Source organism: Dermacentor silvarum, chromosome 4 (genome assembly GCF_013339745.2).
Source record: "Dermacentor silvarum isolate Dsil-2018 chromosome 4, BIME_Dsil_1.4, whole genome shotgun sequence".
In the NCBI taxonomy this organism is placed as follows: Eukaryota; Metazoa; Arthropoda; class Arachnida; order Ixodida; family Ixodidae; genus Dermacentor; species Dermacentor silvarum.
In genome coordinates, this window is record NC_051157.2 from 209,658,291 (window position 1) to 209,679,599 (window position 21,309).

General features: G+C 45.2%; 1 protein-coding gene across 1 annotated transcript in view; it reads left to right on the forward strand.

The window, feature by feature from the left end:
- Positions 1–21,309, forward strand: part of LOC119450918 (lysoplasmalogenase-like protein TMEM86A) — a 68,984-nt gene that overhangs the window by 1,123 nt on the left and 46,552 nt on the right. The window lies entirely within an intron of this gene.

Here is a 21,309-nt window from a genome sequence, read left to right on the forward strand (position 1 = left end):
GTATTGTGCGTGCGTCAGAGCCACCTCTCCGGATTTATTTGGTAACGATATGCGCCTCTGCATAGCCCGCAGTGTGGAAATAACCCGTAGCTCTCGCTCGACTTTTATCCTTGCAACCTCTAAGGATGTATGCAAGTACCAACCGCGCGAGATTGTGCGAGCTGAACAATTGCCTCCAGTGCACCGCCGCAGTGCTTTGTTAGCGATTATTTTGCCGAACGGCCAAATAATTGAACGTACGTACTTGTCGCAATAATTGGTACACTTATCGCTACTCACGTCATCGTCAGCTACCGTGCTGAGCTTGGTGACGCATCTTCCATTTCCTCCTTCGCGCCTTAGAGCGACGCACGCTCGTGAAGCTCAGAAACGACCCCCCCCCCCCCCCCCCCCCCCTCTTCCCCGCGTTATATTTAGGGTTCTGCATCGTCGGGTAAAACCCGATGATTTCTTATTTTTGTAACCCGAACACTGTTTATGCAAGTCGGATTACACCGATTTATCCTGGAACTGTGCCCTTGCGTAAATGCAGGTGTTTCAAAACTAAAGTACGCTGCCCATATCCCATATCTTTTGAAGAGAATAATGGACAAGATGGCATGTTAACATTATATATATATATATGCAAAAACACTATTATGTAGCACGTATTGAGCAACAGAAAGCTGTATCGGGAGTTTTTCATGTTGCTGTACAATTTTCGCATTGGCACTTTTCATCTGAGTATCTCCCAGCGACGGCACATAACATTACCTTGGTTCTGTCCAGCGACGTGGCATTTGTATATTTTTAAATCTTGGTGCATGATAGTTGGGACGCCCTGCATATATATATATATATATATATATATATATATATATATATATATATATATTACAGGGTGTCCCAGCTATCACGCAGCACGATTTAAAAAAGAGGAATGGCGTTACGCGAAGCAAACCTAGTGTGTATTGTTTCCAGTACAGTGGAGTAGCCGCCAGTATTTTTTTTTCGTTACTGAGATTTAATTAATTAATTGTAATTAATTATCTAACTCGAGAAGTACTGTCCCAATTATCAAAGTGTCAATGAGAAAGTTGTAGAGCAACATGAAAAACTCCCGATACAGCTTTCTGTTGCTCAATACGTGCTACATAAAAATGTATTTTCGAGCATGAAAGAAGCCCGCGAATACACGCAAAGTGGCTCGAGCGGCCAGTCGTGCGGCCATTCTGCAAGTATTCGTGGGCTTCTTTCACACTCGGAAAAACACATTTATTTAGCAGGTATTGAGCAACAGAAAGCTGTATGCTTCCGTTTGGCTAAATCTACATTGAATTTTATTGTATTAATTGCAAACTATTGTTAGTGTTATTTCTATTTGCACTTGTCATTGTTAAAATTATATTGTCTGCTGCAACAAATAACTTCATTTTATGCTTTGTCGTTGCAACTTATCATTTCTACTAAGTTTATCATCAGGGGAGGTCCTCGTACAGTCTCGGACTATGGGACCTCCTCCTGTATATGATCACCTGTGCAAATATACAGGGTGTTTCAGCGAACACTTTCAAAATTTATTTAAGGTTGCCTGTGGCAGATATCTCAATTCTAGTTAATGAGCTGGTCTACTGGAAGAGGCGGACATTACTTGCACAAAAATTCAAATGCATAATCGGCTAATTAACAAAAATTCACTTATAAGTTTTTAACTAATTACATGATGGCCCATATTGCAATTTACAAACTGGGGCCGTGGAGTTCGCAAGGCGGATAAACTTGGAATTAATTCTCAGGATGACACCAGTTTCGAGATATTAATTCCCGAACTTTGCGGAGAAATGCATTGGCGTTCCAGTTAATTTTGTGCTTCAATGCATAAAGCGACGTTTTGTTGAGAACCTAACTGAAACGCCAATGCATTTGTCCGCTAATTTCGGGAATTAATATCTGGAAACTGGTGTCATCCCAAGAATTCGTTCCAAGTGGATCCGCCTTGCAACCTCCACGGCTACAATTTGTAAATTACAATATCAGGTAATTGGTTAAAGACTTAATTAGTGAATTTCCGTTAATTATTCGATTATGCATTTCAATTTCTTGTGCAAGTAGTGTCCGCCTTTTCGGGTAGACGAGCTCATGAACTAGAATATTGCTATCTGCCACGGGCAACCTGTAAGAATTTTTGACAGTGTTCGCTGAAACACCCTGTATGTAACTCTATTGCACCAATAAAATCCGAATGTGTTCGCTAAAACGTTTTGCTCGTTGGTCTCCGGCCATACCCGTGCAATGATTGTGAAAGGACACAGACCAGGTTTATTCAGACAATTTTCAGAAACAGAATACCGCGGCAGCAGCATGCAAAGCCGCTGAAAAAGCTACTCTGAACTGTGTTGATTGTCTGTTTGCGCTCTTCCAAGCTTTCTGCGTATAAACCAGACTTGTACGTAACGAATTATATGTAATTGCGCTACAAGTCATCAATTAATTGTTTGTAATGTTGTAATTGATCGATTACATTTTTTTAACTCTGTGACTCTCACTGTAATTGAATTATTTTTTTCAGTAACTAGTTACGCGTATCCAGTTCCCTAATTGACGGGACGAGCTGTAACAGGCGACGCAGCTTCGAGCGTTTGAATTTGGCAGGGGTAGAACGGTCGTGCCGCGCACCATAGCGGATGCGCCTATTGAGACCCGGTTATTCTTGTGCTTGTTTCCTCGTCGTTAACGCTCGATCAGCACTGGCCGACATTTAAAAGTGGCGCTGCTGTGGCTCGGTACCGATGGCCACTTGCGACGTTGACGCCAGGAAGTAGACGATCTTGTTGTTTTTTTCAGCTTTTCATTGGCCCTATATAGGGGCATGTCCCAACTATCATGCATCAGGATTTAGAGATATGCAAACGTCACGTAGCTGGACAGAACCAAGGTAACGCGGTTTGCCGTCGCTTGGAGATACTCAGATTATTTCCTGCATTCCGCCTAATTACATAATTAGTCTTAATTAACCAACTTCTCGAGCATTTAATTAGGCAAAAAGTGTCAATGAGAGAATTGTAGAGCAACGTGAAAAACTGCCTATACAGCTTTCTGTGTCTCAGTACGTGCTACATGAAAGTGTTTTTCCGAGCGTCAAAGAAGCCCGCGAATGCAGGCAAAGTGCGTCGAGCGGCCAGTCGGTTTTGTCCAGCTACGTGTCATTTAACGTTTGGCTCAAGTTACGTGGGTCAACCCCAGCAACAATAGAGCGCTGAGCGCGTCGTAAAAGACGCGAGCATCGCGCGGCCTATGTTTTGTGCGAGGTGTTCGCAAGTTACAACACTGCCTTTCCTTCCAGCAGGCACATCGAGCGAGGTTTAGTGTCACTGCCTTGTGTCTTCACGAGGGCAGATGACCGACGAAAGAGAGCAGTTAGTGAAGACGAACAACGTGCCAAGGGCTGCTGAGGACGCACTGAAAGAGCGAGGCCAGCTCGTTCTATTTTTCCGTACTGGGAGGGAAGTAACGTAAAAGTAATCGATTACACTTTAGTAATTGCTCAGTTACATTCGTAGGGCGCTAATTGGTCACTGTAATCAACTACATTTTTGAATGAAGCATAACTAATTGTAATCAAATACTTTTTTTCTGTAACCTGCACAAGTGTGCTGTAAAAACCAAGCTTGTGTGCCCCCTCAAAGGTAAATTATCGTTAACAAAGTTTGTATGTAGCCACAAGAAATTATTATTGTGTTAGTCCGCGGAATCTTTGCGAATTTTAATGTTCTCAGGTTGGCAGGTATGCAAATCCTATGACGCTGGTGCGATTTTGAAGAAATGTTCTAACTCCAGAAAATATCACCTGGACCCAACGCGTTCCATGTGTGTGCTTCAGTGGTCTGTACGCTTAATTAAGTGTATTCAGCGGTATAACAGAATACTAATGATATGGCCCAAGTGCTATCGCTTTCTTCTTTTTATTTCCAGTCACGTGTAGTTAAGAGGAAGCTTTAGCTAGGGACAAACTCCGATGCGGCCTATTCAAATATATGTAAAACGCAGAAACGCATTTCTGAGATAACCGCTGGCAGTGGCGCACCAACAGGGGGGGGGGGGGGGGGGGTTCGGGGGTTGTAACCCCCCCCCCCCTTTTTTTTTGTTTAACCCCTTTTCTTTCCTTGCGCATTTGAGTACTGCAACTAAGATGTAAGAAGCGCAATCCTCTGCACACTCGCAAAAAGTGAATTTTTTTGCCAATTTCCCGTGAGGAAATTGAAATTAGTGCTGTTTGGATGGTATTGGCAAAATGTGACCCCCCCCCCCCCCCCCCCGGCAGAGATCCTGGGTGCGCTACTGACCGCTGGACCGATTTTAATGAGATTTGTTGCATTTGAGAGAGAAAGTTAACCTCTTGTTACTGTTGGCAGTGGAATTTCGATTTGGGTCCCGAATTTTTAAAAGCGTTTTTCAAAATTTCGAAAGTTCGAAAAAAATAGAAGCACGAAGTTTACAAATTAATCGATCTGCATCAAAAACAGCTATCGCGGTTCTGTAAACACTATTTATAAGGTCATTCAAACCGGCCAAATTCTATGTGTCAATATATATTTTACGTGAATTCGTTGCGTTGTGTACAAGGGTTCTGCATAAGCTTTCTTCTTTTTATTTCGAGTCACGTGTAGTTAAGAGGAATCTTTAGCTAGGGCCAAACTCCGACTCTAAATGTTAGTAAAGTTTTTGAGATTCATGTTAAACATATAAATTTTGTCCGCTTTGGGTATATACTATTGGATGACATTCACAGAATTGTGATATGATTTTTAATTGTTGAGTTCCAGTGTTGTAAACTTGATAGTTTCGTTTTCTGAAAATTTGCGATTTCCGCCAATATTTTATAAAAATTTCACGACATAAATAAAAAATTCGAAACCAAGAGCCACTACATTTAGAGTTTTTCTTTTAAATGCATCAAACCTCGTCAAATTAGTTGCAGTAGTTGCCGAGCAAAACTGGACTAGCGGGGAAGCTAAAGCTTCCTCTTAAGACCAGACGTATAAAGCGACGTCCATTTCCCCTTTGTATGCAGAGTGCCAAGGCAGCCATTGGAGCCGGTCGTCTATAGCGCGTGTAAAGCCCCGTGACGCGAGAAATAATTATTGGCGTCACCGTCGGCGAGACCGATACATACTTTGAGGAAAGTGCGCTGGGCTGTAGGACGCTCCTTGCAACCGCGATCTCGCAGATAAGTCTTGACTGCGAGAAAGGAAAACTCGGTGCAGTCTTGCTATTGTGTATCTGCAGAGGCACGCATCGGACATCGCCGACGGGTTAGCGGTCAGCTGCCGTCGCAGGCGAACGCACTCAGATATCGGAAAAGTGAGGAGCGAGCTGAGGCGGTGGCGCTTCGACATGCATACACACGCCGCCCGGTTGCATAGGGGAAAACCAGCAGCTGGTGCACCCACGAGACTGGCCTATTTTATTGCGATAGCAATTATATGGATACTTCAACCGGATTTCTGCCGTCGCCGTGAGGTTCCGTATAGATTCCAAGGGCGATAAAATCGTCGCCGCGCGCCGTATGCGCGTGCAAAAGCGCGCGGGGGACGCGCGATATCACGGAGGGCGAACTCCCCCGCGCGCTATCACGGAGAGGCAACGCACGGCGGAAAGCAAACGCGACCGTCGCGCCAAAGGCCGTGGGGGTATGGGAGGGAGGGAGGCGGGGCGGCGCTGTGCTCCGGCACCAAAGGCGTATCTTGCCACTCAATCTCCCACGCGAAAGCAAGAAACGGCAAGAGGGGGGGGCAGCTTGTCCTCTGCCAACAACTTCTCTGCACTTTGCCCGCCGGTGCCGGTCGCACGCACCGTCTCTTACCTCCACACGGCTCTGACCTTTGTATGCGCTGTGCATTCGCCGCTCAGTTTCCATTGAAGCGATAGACCGCGCGAACCTGCGCTTGCTGCCAGCATTTTGACAGTCGTTGGCTGCGGTCATTCAGCGTGATCTATTCATGTTTGCTTGTGCGCGCTGACACCACGATTGTTAATTCAGTTAGTAAGCCAATGTGTCCAACTTTATGCAGCCGATAAAACTACTATCCCTACTCCGAATAGTTCTCTACTAATTTGCTATCGCAATCGATGCTTCGCCTTTCGGGCGAAACTGCGGCATTTTTTTTAAATAAAGAAGCTTTCCTGCGGGGGGGGGGGGGGGGGGGGGCAGATGTATCCTGGCCAACCGGTGTCGCTCTAGAGAACCTCCAGTGCCCCCCACCCTTCCCTTTCATGTCCCCGCCTCGATCAGCTATTGTTCAAACACGATTCGCATGCTGTTCGAAACGCACGCTTCTCTTCATAAATGATATGCGCTCTTAACTCTAACTCACCTGGACAACAAAGACCATGGAGTACAATAGGACCTGGAAAGTATAGATCTACGTTATGTACAAAACCCGCGCTGATATCGTGTCAGTCGAGTACTGTACACTTTTCCGCTGAACTTTATTTGCGTTTTTTTTTTTTTCACCGTGTGGCCAATACCATGTCAACTCAAAGCTTGATTTTTCACTGTATTTGTGGCTAATCTCTAATTAATCTTTTTTTGTCCTGTCGCTCGTTTCTGTCTCTTTTTCTTTTCTTTCTCCCTCTAGGCCATCATGTCACATCCTGAGCGCCAACGTCGCAAAATTGTTTAAATTAATAATACGTAATCTCGATTGTTATTGTCGTACGCATGTATTCTACTCTCCTCTACAATACCCATGTCAATGAGGGTATGTAATAAATAAATAAATAAATAAATAAATAAATAAATAAATAAATAAATAAATAAATAAATAAATAAAAAAAAAAGCTTAGGCACAGCGAAACTTACTGGCTGCTACTGCTAGGTCTTAACTTGGTTTAACTTGACTACGCATGTAGGGAATGTATTCTCGAGCGATCGTTTTCGGAGGTATACTTTCCCTTTCGCGACATTTCGCGTGACTATATCGCTGGACGCGTCGGCGCCTACGAGCGACAGCGTTCCTGGCATGCCACAAACGCAGGCAGGCTAACCAAGGTTGGCACAGTGCCACGAACACTGCTGCTTGCCGACGCCGAACGCGTTGAAGGCTAGCCGCTCGATATATTTTATGTAAACGATATAATGTATTTAACGATATTGTACGAATACCTGACTAACCCGACTTGGCAATGTATGCCGATGATACCAACGTATTTTTTACATCCAATGACACTTCCGAACTTACTAATATTGTTAATACGTATCTAAATCGCTTGTCAGTTTGGCTGAGAGAGAATAGTCTAGAATTAAAAACTGCAAAGAGAACATACATTTTATTCAGAGCTCGTGACAAGAACATGCCTAATGGGATTAACATTTATTTCAATGAAACGGCAATTAGCCATGTCCACGAACAAAAATTCTTAGGCGTATGCATGGTTTGACGAACATTTATCCTGGGATTCCCATATAAAGATGCTTTGCAATGACCTTTCTAAATCTGTCGGTATCATTATTAGAATAAACCATCTAATTCCGCTTTGGCTCAAACAACAGTTACACACTGCTCTATTTTACTCTAAACTCTGCTACGGGGTATGGGGTACAACTTCAAAAACAAACTACAACAAATCAATTATTTTACAGAAACGAATCCTTCGTATGTACTGCAATTATCATGGCCGTTTCGTAGACCTTGAAACAGCTCCATTTTTCCAGCGTTACTCCCTTCTTCGAGCAGACAGAATATATTATAAGAAGCTTCTAGTCCACCATACATAAACAAAAATTGTTCACCAAAACGGACAATGATGAAATATATCGTTACCCACTAGGCCGGAAAACCAGGCACGTTCCAAAACAAGAACAAATTATTGAAAACAAACTTCCTATATCAATCGACAGAAATATTGAACAAGGCAGGAGAACTGTTAAACTTTAGCGCTTCAAAAAAGAGCTTAGTGCATTATTACTCGCCGAATACATTGCTTTCGCTAGTTATTGATATTTGGTTTCTTTCACATCTGTACGTATGCATGCATGTATGACATAAAAAGTTCATATAGATACCATTTGTGATAATGTTTTTTTGTGGTTTACTCAATACAATGAACAAATGTTGTCAATGTTACTGAAATTCTGTTCTCTCATGCGTTATTGTTACTGAAATTCTGTTCTCTCGTGTGAGATGTATGTACGTTGTATACGTATTCATTTGCATTGGTTATCACCGCTGTTGTAACTGTGGGGGCTGGGACCTCTGTCAGGGGCCTTTGCGCCTTTAGTCCCAGTCTCCCCTCGTTTGGACGATAAATATAGTTTATTCAATTCAATTCAATATCAATCACCCAGCTTCGCTGTGTCTTGAGCTTTGCGCGGCCTAGTGCAAGCTTTCGCCTTTTTATCTTTTTTTTTTTTTAATCCTGGCTCAGCGCGCCGCGGAGAGAAGAGAGGCGGGGGTCGGGAAAGCAGGGAGCTGGCGAGGAGGAGAGAGAGAGAGATTGTCGTTGTGAAGAGGAAGAGGTGCAACCACACACACTCTCTCTCTCCTCCTCGCCAGCTCCCTGCTTTCGTGACCACAGAGACCGCGTGCACGCGGTCTCCTCCTCCTCCGGGTTGCCATGGCTATGGTGCTGCAGTTTCTTCGTACGCACCACAAATTACGGCTGGCTTGGACAGCTTCGCTGTTAAAAATAAATGCTATTTATTGTCATCTTTACACTGCAAAACATTGAAAGCAGGCCTGTCAAAGCGGATACGTGATAATAAGCACTGGTAATATGAATAATGCAGATTGATAATGACTGTAACTACTACTGTAATGGCTTAAGCTACGTTTCGTGCTTGCAGAAAAACCATTGTGAGGGAGTTCATTGAAAATTGATTAGACATAGACCTGTCTGATGGCTTCACCAAATCTCGTTTTGCAATACGGTGCAGCACAGCGAGAAGTTCTTCGTCAAACTCGAGGAGCAATGTATTCGCCTCTGAACTCGAGCTTCCGGAGGCGCCGTAATGCAACAGTTTGAGTGAACAATGATTTAAAAGACGGCATACAAAGTGTGTTGAAATCTATTATGTACAATTCTTCATCGAGTGGCAGTGTAAATATGTTCTCTTTCGTTAAAAAATTTGCACTGCCACTTGATGAAGAATTATACATAATAGATTTCAAGATACTTTTTTTAATATGCTATCACTACGACACTGCCATCGCAAAGAACCAAAAGCGAATAATGTAATGCCGTATCGCAGGACACTGTACGCAAGAGCTTGCATGATACTGGTTTTCTTGACATGTCGATCTGAAACCAAGATAATAAAATTGTTGGTTAGAATAATAAAGATTTTGTTCTTGTCCTTCATATATATGATCTTGCACTTGAAAAGAAAATTGTGAATTCATTCATTCATTCATATACTGTCAGCACTAGTGTGTCTTTTATGGGAGTCTTTTATAAAATGCTGTGAAATATGAGGCACTCTTATTGCACAGACAGCAATAGCACATGAACCTAATGGGCACTATATAACCCGCCGTGATGACTTATACAGCTACAGTGTTTCGATGTTAAGCACGTGGTTTGAATCCAAGCCGCGACGGCCACGTTTCCATGGGGAATGCAAACAGTTTCGCCCGAAAGGCGGAGCATCAATTGCGTTAGCAAATTAGTAGAGAGCTATACGGAGTAAAGCTACGTTCACACCGAAAAGGCCAAGTGGATTTTGAAAGCGGCGAGCGCGCGCGGCTGTTCAGACCGGCCGGGTTGTCTGGGTTCCCGCGCCGCCGGGGAGGCGCGTCTCCCAATTTCACGAACATGCCGCCACCTCACACTTACCAGTCACACCGGAATCCTGCGCAATCTTCTTCGATAGTGGGCTTCCTGGTACCTTGGGTTACATTTGTCTTACAGGACCGGGTAGGCTGTGTGGTCTCGAAGCAGGCGGAAGCGGCAAAAACTTCGAAAAATCCGCCCGCCTATATAGGCGGCAAGGCGGTAGGAAAAACAGGCGGCCAGCCAAATCGGTCTCGGACCGATTTTTTCGCCATGGCGAAGCAAAACGCGGCGGAAAGTCGTTCCGCTCGACCGGAAGCGCCACTAGTATGTAAACAACTGGTCGTAAAATTGTACATGGCACCAAAAGTGTAGGCTGCGGTGGTGATCGACGCGATCTATATCCACCCCTTTCTCTACGGCAAGAGTGGTACTAAAACGTACTGTCAGCAATACTCGCGATAGTATTCAACATTGCGCGACTGGAGGTGCGGCAACGAAGCCTTGGCGTGACCCAACTTCTCGCGCTTTTGCAAAGCCGGGCGAACCCACCACCGCCGCTTCCGAGGTATCCGCTCCTTCAGTTTATTCATTCTCCATTTCTAGGAAACAAATAGGTAGAAGTATAAAAAATAATTTCTTCTCCCACTTCCACGGCAGAAAAAGGTTGGGCAGATTCCTCGTTGGCGCTCCGTAATTCTCGCACGGGCGCGGTATGTTGCAGAAGTCGTGGGGCGCTTTTTTCGTTGCCCGGTGCTTTTCTCGTCGCGACAATAGATTGGGAGCATAGGTCTCACGTAGGACACGCAGGCTTCGGCGAGCCCCAACACAAGGGCCAGCCCGGGTTTTAGCTTTGGTGTACTGGAGGCGCCGCCAATGATACGAAATGATGTTATGTTATTACAACATGTAAATAAAAGCTATTAAAGAAATATAATCACGCCTATAGGCACCAACCTGTGACTCAGCGCTATACCGTGCCCGTGTGAGGAGAATTACGGAACGCCAACGAGGAATTACCGAAGGTCGCAGATGACACGCGAAGTTGCGCGAAATGATCACTTTTGATGACGGGTGGGTCAATGAATGAACATACCGCTCGAAATGGTTCGATAATGAGCGCCATGCACCACGCCGACAAACGTACGCAGACTAGATGGATGTGGGCGAAAGCGGCAGGGGCGGCCGCGGCGCTAGCAAAACAAATGTGAACAACTTGGACATGCGCGGAAAAGATTTTCCGACCGCTTTGGCCTTTCCGCCCGCTTGCCGCTTCCCAAGTGTGAACGTAGGATTGTGTCCATCAGCAGTTCCACAGAGAACGCAGCTGGTTCAGACATGGTGGACGCCATTTGCATTCTCTCGGCCGGATTTCACCAGCACTTCCGCCGTATCGGGTTCTGATTGGCTGCGGCCAAAGCGGCCAACTTTCCCGCGCGGACAAAATCGGCCCGGGCGCGATCCGGCCAAGCGGCCGCGGATTTTCCGCAAAGCGGAAAATACGCGGCCGCTTTGCCGGATCCGCCTGTCCGCTTGCCCGCTCCGCCTTCGATGGGAACGTGCCTTAAGGATAGTAGTTTTATCGGCTGCATAAACTTGGACACATTCGCTTACTAACTGAATTTACAAGCATGGTGTCAGCGCGCACAAGCAATCATGAATAGATCACACTCGATGACCGCAGACAACCACTGTTAAAACGCTGGCGTGCGTGAGCAAGCAAGGCGCCGGCTAATAAGCGATAAACGGTGAAAAATAGGCTTTTGTAGTTGCTGTGTGTGACGTTTACGTATAGGGTGTCCCAGCTATACCGTTGGCCAAGATGTTGAAGAAAAAAAAAAGATTAACGAGAAATGGTGCAAAATGCAGTGATAAAACCTACTATTCTCACAGGTCTGACGACCGAGCGCAGTAGTTTTTATCGTTGCATAAACCTTTCCTACGTGCATGGTTGATTTCCGTTGAATGGAGATGGATGATTCGAACACTTCAATGTGGTTATAATAATAATAATAATAATAATAATAATAATAATAATAATAATAATAATAATAATAATAATAATAATAATAATAATATAAGTTTATGTGACCATCACGTCATACATGATGATGCAGGGAGACCGAAGTAAAAGCTGTCTTTCAACAGCTTGACAGAGCAACGGCCCCCCTTTTTTGGCAGCAGCATACAAAGTGACGTAAAAAGATGCACAGAAAAGAAACACTGCTCACGGCTGTCACATTGCACTACAGAACAGTAGATAAACGTGTTACATAAAGGCTGCATCTGGCACATAAGCTTTTTTTTTTAAGAACTAAGCCATACACACATGGCAAAAGAAATGAAGCATTCTAATAGTTTACACAATGCAATGACATGGCAAAGACACTTTAACAGAAAAACATAGGAATATAGGAAACATAGGAAAAACATCATAATTCTGTAAAGCGATTGGACTTTCGTTGCATAAAGAAATAACCAAGAAAAGTTTAGGAAAGAAATAAGCCAAGAGTGTCTGAAATATGACACATTGGGGTGTTATATCCTGTCTCAATAGGTCATTAAGAAGTCGTGGAAGCCGGTGTTCTAACGTTTGTAGACCATATGTTGTTCAAAATACTTTAATTTCCCACATGTCCTTATTTCTTGTATTGTAGTTTCGTGCGCGCCTTCTCAGGCCTGAAAATTTTTGAATAAAAGATGTTTTATCTAAATGCTCTTGTTTAAGTGTTTGGCTGAGGCGATAATCATATATTTGTGTTACTGGAACAATTTTGTGTTGCTAAAATTATTTCGCTTGTGTGACGTAACCTCGGTAATTTCTTAACAATCCGCACTCGAAACTAGCGAAATCTAAACCATTTCTCCTATAGGGCCATTCTGTAAGTTACGCACGGACAATACAGGGATGTCCCATTGCCACCATCTTGCACCTCCAACGAAAATGAAGCACCCTTTCCCCTTCTTCTTCCTATTAGCGGCATAGAAATCCCTGCTGGTGAGCGTGGTTCTTGTTGACACAGGCGCGTGTCAGGGCTAGCAGTTTCGCGTGCCCAAGTCGTTCAGTGTAGCTGTGCTGCCTTCAGTCAAAAGAGGCAGAAACGTTTCCTCGCTGTTGCAAGCATTCCGCGCTTCGCACAATGATGTTAAAGAGCAAAACGCCGCAAATGGATCTTAGCAGTGGTCAAGAAAAATGGGTGTCGCTGGAGCCAACTTTTCGACAAGGGGTCTCTATTCGTCAGAGAAGCAACTGCTTTCCTTTAGGACGGGGCAGAGTGAGCTACGCGCATACTCAAACACTGCTATAGAGAAAGACGCAGTTGCTGCACTGACGAAGGCAAGTATCGTTGGGCCTCCATCTTCCCCTGAACCTGTATCTTTTTTGCAAATGAATTTTTAGCAACAGCGGTCTTGCATGATAGGCCAGAGGAATTAAACCACAGGGAACGCATGCGTCCTAAAACAGCGCCGCAGAGCGTGCCAACGACATCCATCAAACAACGAAAGAATGAGTGTCGACGACGCGCGAGCAATCGGTGGCGCAATGCGAACGAAGTTGTTTTCACTGGAACAATGTTGTTTCGCGCCTGGCAGATACTGCATCACCACTGCGTAGCGAGTCCGAAGTTTTGTGTGTTCATCTCTCGGCCGCCCGTGGCTGTGTACAGACTGCACGAACACTGAAGTGGTCACGGGCTGTCGATCCCGCGAGCTTCCCCCGCCGGCTCAGAAACGACGGGCCCGGCTGCAGCGCCCGATTGTTTCGGGATAGTCACGTGCTGTAGTGTAATTGAGCGTTGGGCGCCCTGCGGTGACCGTGGCAGGCGCCCGAGCCGGTTGGTGGTCCCGCGTGCCAAATTAGGACGCGTGACGCCGCAGCCGAACAACAAGCGCGGGAGTACGCCGCCTCACGGCGTCACACTGACGACTCGCACAGTCCAGTCTCGTGACGTGTGCCGCGTTGCAGACGTAGTTGACTGACCGAGCTCAGTGTTGTTGTGGCATCCACGGGAGTCAGATGCGCCCGGATTAATTAATCAACATTTATGTCCCGTGCATATAACGACTGTAAGAGGCGTATCTATAGACCGCCGCTGTCGGAGGGCGGCCGGACACCCGCGACCTAGCCGCACAGCCACCGATCGACGGGCAGACCTGCTTGCGGCAACACTGCAGTACTAGAATAACGCGTCCAAGGCAAACGAGGTTGGCCATCGACTTAACGCGTGTTTTATCACTCAGCGCTACCTATATAGACCATGCGCTGAAATGTCGATTTTTCACTTAGCCACGCGATGTCGGTGCACTTTCCCGCGCAACGTCTTCCGGAAGTGTGTGTGCGCACCACTACTTCCTTTTTTTCTTCTTTTTTTACATATACCTTCCCCAGTCTTGTGCGCGTTGCGGTTTAGCTTCGTTACACGAAGGTGCGCTCATATGTGACAGTGAATGTGCGTAGATAAAGAGCGACAAAAAATGGTGTGATCAAAAATAGATACAATGCCGGCGGAAAGCTGGTTCCAATCGTCGGATGCGCGTGGTGTAAAGGAATAAAAAAAGTGGTTGTGTTGCAGAAAGTGCATCTAACTTTGTGCTGATGATCGGTCCGAGATGAGCGATAAGTCGGAGGCATGACAAATTCGATACGCAGTGGTAGACCTTATGAAATAGGCAAAGGCGGCAGAACTGAATGAATTTTAGGGTTTTACGTGCCAAAATCACGATTTGATTATGAGGCACGCCGTAGTGGGGGGCTCCAGATTAGTTTTGACCACCAGGAGATCTTTAACGTGCCCCCCAATGCACAGGACACCGGTCGTTTTTTTTTTATTTCGCCCCCATGCGGCAGCTGCTGCCGGGATTTGATGCCGCGACCTCGAGCTTAGCAGCTAGCACCATCTCGTATAGCAGCTAAGCAATCGCGGCGGGCGAAACTGACGGTGCAGTGATAGGTTGGCTAACAGGCGGCGTTTCATTGCTTTTATACTCGATGCGCGTTCGTAATTAGGTGGAATGAAACCAGTGACGTTATTTTGAATTAATTGAAAAGCTCTAATTACAGTTGCGCGACGAGGATCCCAGATTGCGGCGGCGTGTTCAAATTTTGAACGCACAAGAGTTTTGTGGCGAAGCAGTTTAAGTGAGAGCGGGGCTTTATTGAAATTACGTCGTAGGTATCCCAATGTACGGTCAGCACTGTTACCGATCGTATCAACATGAGTATTCTATGTTAGATTGAAGGTAATAGTAACGCCCAAGTATCGGTATGGGTGAAACATGCTCGAGTTTAGTGTCACCAAATTTTTACTTTGGAAATCTTTTGCGCCGCCGGGAAACAGTCATTAGTTTGCGTATGTTGGGATTTAAATCCATGTGCCATTTATCGCACCAATTTCTAATGTTATTCTAGTCCGTCTGCAAGGTACCTTGATCCTCATCGTTACGTATTTCGCTGTAAAGTACGCAGTCGTCGGTATGTCGTTAATATAAAAAGAAAAAGCGAACCTAAAACTGAACGTTGAGTTACTCCCGACACCACGTTAAATTGAGGTGAGTCACAATTGGGACGTACGTACAGAAAGCGGTTTGTTAGGAAGTATTCAAGCCAAGCTAGTACCTTAGGGTCAAGATTGAGGCAGGAGAGTTTAAGCATTAGTAAGGCATGACTGCTGTTTTCAAAAGCCTTCGCAAGGTAACATTCACCCCCCCCCCCCCCAAAAAAAAAAAAAAACGCAGTCGACTTTGGCATGCAAATGATGAGTGAATAGAAGCAACTGTGTTTCACAAGAAAATGTACGCCTAATTAAAGCCATGTTGAGCTGATGTAAAAATAAATTGTATTATAAAAACGAACTCTATGCAAATACAAGATGTGCTCCATGAGTTTGCAAGGAATGCGTGTTAGCAAATTGGGTCAATATAGTATAGAGCGGTATGTTTGTTGCCGGACTTGTGTATTCGACCACCTTACCGATTTTTCAATCCAGCGGCAATATTTCTTTATCAAGCCACTGCTGAAAATGTCAGTGCAAGAAGAGAGGGGGAATGGGCGCATGTCCGCTTCAGAACTTTGAATTAATGTTGTCAGTGCCACATAATACGGACTCTATGGTTTTCAAAGTGTTTCTTAGCAGCATGCACGGCTTCGGTATAATCTGATTCTGCATCCTGAAATGCTGCCCAGCGATTTGACGATGTGTTTCGTAACTTAGCCCGCGAAAAAGACGTTGCGTTTTTATTTACACAGACTTTTGAAAGACACATTGTACCAAGAAACTACTAAGAAAGAAAAGAAACTTTCTTGCCGAGGCGGGATTTGAGCCCGCGTACCCTTGGTCCCAAGGCGAGCGTAGTAACCACTAGGCTATACAGCCACTTTTTTTATATATATATTGCATGGGAGCAGAATCTTCAGCAACACAAGAAACAAGGCGCTACAGGTACATATTCAAAAGTGAGGCAAGCATGTGCACGCGTCCAATAAAGGCATCCAGTCCGGCGCTGTTTCTTGAGCAGCGTACACACTACGAACGTAGGCAGCAGATTCCCGAAAAAACGACTGAGTGCTTCGCGGTGGTTCAGCGTGCCTGTCACACATTCTACTGCGCCAGAGACTATGTAGACCAAGTACTATGAACATGTCATATGGTGGGTCACAGAGATCTTTAAAAGGTAAGAAACGAATTGTGTATGGTGCGATGTCTAAATCTTTTTTAAGTGTTCTTTGGAGAATGTCCCAGAAGTACACGGCATCCCTACAATCGACAAAACAGTGATCAATCGTTTCATCATGTGGACATAAACAGCAGTTTGTAGACCACAGCACGAAACAGCCCCTTTTTTCTAACCATGTTTTGACAGGAAGGGTTGCCGAATGTAAGTTAAAGAAAAAAAGTTTTGATCCCTGGAGGAATGATCATTCGACGGACACGCTTGAGTACATCTAAGTAGCAACATTCCAAATAAGGCGCACGGTAATGGGGAAGAGGAAACAATGTGTCTATCAGTGCCGCAGAAATTTCTTTACGGGATGCAGTGAAAATATAATCCAAGCTAAAGCGAGCTTTAAGAAAGTGAAAGCCTTCAACAACCTCTTTCAAGAAGCCCCAAGGAGCAGGTGGTGCATCACTGACAGATGACGACACAACTATTTCTGGAAGGTAATTCATTAATCGAAGTTGTAACTTCGATTAATTAACTTCGATTAGTAACTATACAGCCACGCTTGCAGAACATGCATTTATGCGAACCATATGATTGCGTTCGAGCGTCGTCGTCTTCGTCCACAGCTGGCGCGTTCGTATGCTCTTGATCTGCGACGTGAAGAGGTTTTGCGCGCTATGAGAGCGAGAGAGAGATAGAGACGCATTCATAGAGCGCGTCTCCTAGAACGCGGTGTCGGTGTTGCAAGCTGCGCTATGTAACGCGCAGTGACGGCCTAAGTCCGAGACGCGCGAAAGGAAATTATCATCATCATGAGTAATAAGATTAAAAGTTGTATATTAGATGCTGCAAACGAATTATTGAACGCTACGCACTGTCAAGTAAAATATGTATTTTGTCATAAAAGAATATATTTGTATGTCACAAAAATTGTGTCAGAAATAACTCATAGAAATGCTGCCGCGTTTTTTCTTGTCTATTTAATAAGTAAAGAAAATATCACACGAACTTTAGAACTACATCAGTTCGAAACCAGCAAAGCAGTGCATGCAGCTGATATGAAAAACGTAAAGGCCATGAAATGAATAAGTTGAGGACAAATATTTTGATTAATCTTTGTCATTCAAGAACCTTGTTTACATTTTTGCACATATGCAACGGCCAGGAAAAAACCTCAATGACGCTGTCCCTCGTTGCAATAGATTGCGCAGGAGCAGCTGTTACCTGTCGTGTATTGTAATTACACCGATATATAGTCGCAGCAGTGAGTACAAATAAAAAGTAGGAGTTCTGAAAAATATTCATTAGAAATGCGAAGATAGAATGGAATATACAAATGCGAATATACAACTCGCTAAAGGGTAAAAAAGAGTCGCTGGAAATAAAGTTCACTGCTTCTATACACAAAACCTCGCAACAAGATATTTAAATGTACGTATAAGTCTCCAATAAATCTACGTATTTAAGTAAACGTCACTGTATATAATGCGTCAAACAAGACAAATAAACACGTTGCGCAGTCACAGATACTAAACTTTACGCATAAAAAGACAGGCGATCCAGGCACGAACAAAACTATGATCGCAGAAATCGTGATATGTACTCGGGCCTTGCGGCGGTCGCGACAGCGCCATATGGGTAGAATAATTGAAGAAAATGCAGAAATCAGTACGAAAATGGGTAATTTAACTGCCTGCACAGCGCAACAATTATTCTGCACCCAAAATTAAAGGAGGGTATTGCTTCGTTTCAAAAAAGAAATAAAAGCAGGTAGCTAAAAAAGGAAAGAAAAGGACAAACGAAAGCCACAGATGATGCGGCAAGTTGAACTACCCAATATCCGAGATTGTTCTTGGCAAACGCCGCGTGCGCCGGGCTTTCAATGAGCAAGGTCTGTCAAAATTGGTTATTGGTGTCCTCGTAATTTTCGTCTTCGCATGATAATTTTGATCATGGTGCTAACTGCTAGAATAAGCGGCTAAAATTTCTGCGGTTTTAAAAGCTAATGAACAGTCATACGTTTTCATAATTACGAGCTTATGGACCTGAAGGAACAGAGCTTTTTACTTGAATTTATTTTTGATGCTTTGCTATCTAAAGGACACATTTCTCTCGGCGCGGGGAAGTTGAGCGAGGCGGTCAGTGACTTCGGACACGTTGATGCCGACGTCTCTGTGGGTGTATAGAAGCGCCAGCCTAACCATGCGTTCCACAGACATTGTAGAGCACAAGTAGTTTTTAGTAAACTCTTGTTAAAAAATATTCTCTCTGCGCTGGCAGTGGTCACTGGAAGGGTGGCTAGAATCTGCAGCAGTTTGTACACATTTACATAGAACCTGCAGTCGCAATGAGAGAGGGCATCGATTTCGGTGCTAAAACCTAAAACACTCCCTCGATGTCGTTGGCATCCTTGTTTAGGTACCTTGCACAAACAGTAGGCTGTTCGATTCCAGCGATGTCCGTCGTTTCGTCAGGAAGTATGGAGAAGCAGCCTGCTTTTGCAACTAGGCTTTCTTTGATAATTTCACCACAAATTTCTATAAATTGGTTTTGTGCATCTGGGCTTAAATACGAGCATTACTGGGGTAACTTTCCAAATGGTTCCTCAGATATGTATCTCCACAATCAGCTCGCACGCGAAGAAGCGCTCTGAAAATACCTGTATTTTCAGCGGGGGGTATGCTTAAATTCATAGGGCCACTGTCCCTGTAGCCACGGAGAGCCAGACCTTGTCGCCCGCAAAAAGAATTTCCTCAATAATAGGCTATTTACTTTCTTCTGTTTTCTCATATTTTATTTTGCCTGCCCTGGTCCAGCTGATCTATCACATTGGGCACGCTTCCTGAAAAAGTTTGGAGAAAATTACTAAAACTACTAAAGATTACTACCCATAAAGTCTCGTAATAAAAATCCATGCGCTCCGTAGATAACGCGGCCGCGGCGAGATGCCGCAACGCGCCCGCTCGCTATCGAAAAGCCCTTGAAAGTATGTGCTCGGATGGGGCTCCTTGCATTGCGTGACTCCAGGTGCAAGGGCGTTGCCACGAAATCCAGCCCGAGTTCGGAATGTTCGTGCCGAAATGTCTTGTCGAGCGTGAAAAAGACATTGTAGACATAATCCAGAATGATTCCCGGCGTCGGTGGTAGTTTTGGTCGGCGGTGCATGCCGGCAGAAAAAAAATTTCGGGAGGGGGAAGGCTGAAGCCCCCCCCCCACTGGCTACTCCCCTGGTCCTATCAGTCTGGAAAATTTCTGTACTTCTAACTTTTGAATTTAGCCATGTCTCAGTCAGCATTATTAAACCGGCGTTCACACTGACCATGCGATAGAGCTAAGCCGATCCCGGTGTTTCATTATGCTTCTTACGTTAGTAAAACGAACAGGGACATTAAAAAGCACACAAGTGCAGAAGTGCGATCACCACTGCCCCTTGCTGATTGTTATTTGGGCAAATGTTTGGACTGAGCGAGATGTGGATAATTTTTTCGTCTGCGAGTGTTAGTAGCGGGCCTATTACTACTACTTATACTAGAACTATCGTGGATTGTTAGTGACGGGAAACGCATTCTATATCCGTGGTATATTCTTTACGTTGTCTGTGGCACGGTCACAAATGTAACAAGTGTCACCTATATACATACTATCATGCCGAACTGTGAATGCTGTCGACTCGGGCAACTCTTGCGCTCATGAGCCCCTCCACTACGGTCTCTCTCAATTCCTCCTGTCTTGCTTCCTCGGTCGCGGGATCGAATTCCAGCCGCGGCGGTCGCATTCCGATGGGTGTGAACTGCAATAACGCCCGTACACCGTGCATTGGATCCACGCTAAAGGTGGTCAAAATTAACCCCTCACTACGGCGTGCCTGATAACCAGATCGTAGTTTTGGCACGTAAAACCCCAGAATTGAATGTGTGTGTGTGCGTCACATGAGTAGCCCCGCTGTACGCGGCGCGGAGAGTCTCGTTTTTCTCGGTTCTCATGACGCGCAGCGCCACTGCTTGTGAGAGCCGCATTCGCGGAAGGCCACTTGGCGCTGCCATTGTCTGTCGTCGGGCAGCAACGCTCGGATATCGGCGAGCGAAAGGAGGTGCGCGCGTGTCGTAACACGATTCGGACCACCGCGTGGCTTTCCGACACGGCTAGGGCGCTCGGCCAAGATGCACGCCCCCCTGGCAATGCGTGCGTGTGTTTTCGAAGGGAGCACCGGTTGCGTGCGGACCGCTGCGAAGATGCCTGGTCTCGTTCGAAACAAATTACTTAGACCAAATTGAAATAGCGGCAGGGCCGTAAATAGAAAGAGGGCGGGTCCTGACCTTCCTCCGAAAATTTTTGGTTGCCGATGCTTGGTTCCCGAGAAGTTGTTCGCCTGTGCGGACCGCGCTTGACTGCTCGAGTCGTTGTGAAAAACGCGTACGTCTTTTTCAATGGCAGCGGCGAGGCGTCTGCAGTCTTTTGACACACCGACACATGTCACTCGTCCTCGTTCCCCGGATTAGCCACCCTACCCGGGTCCTACCTCAGAAAAAACAAAAACAAAAAAAGAACAAGCCTAAGCAAACATTGAAAGATAGCCGTCGGTAGACAGGGATCGGTATCTCGTGAAAAACAAACAGAGCCTTAATTGCGAAGCACTTAACATATGCACGAATAATGGGTCTGCACGCCCAAAAAAGTACAAACAAAATGTAATTATATCTACCAGCACCATTTGCGATAAGTGCATTCGTTCATCTGCATAGAAATTGCAACTAGCAATTCCTCCCCCCCCCCCCCCCTTCCCGAAAGGAATTCCTGGATACGGCCCTGATTAGCGGTGTTGACTGTTGATCGATTCACTGAATGACGACGACGTGCAGGCGTGGCTTATGTATACATACGTGTGCCAGAACCAAA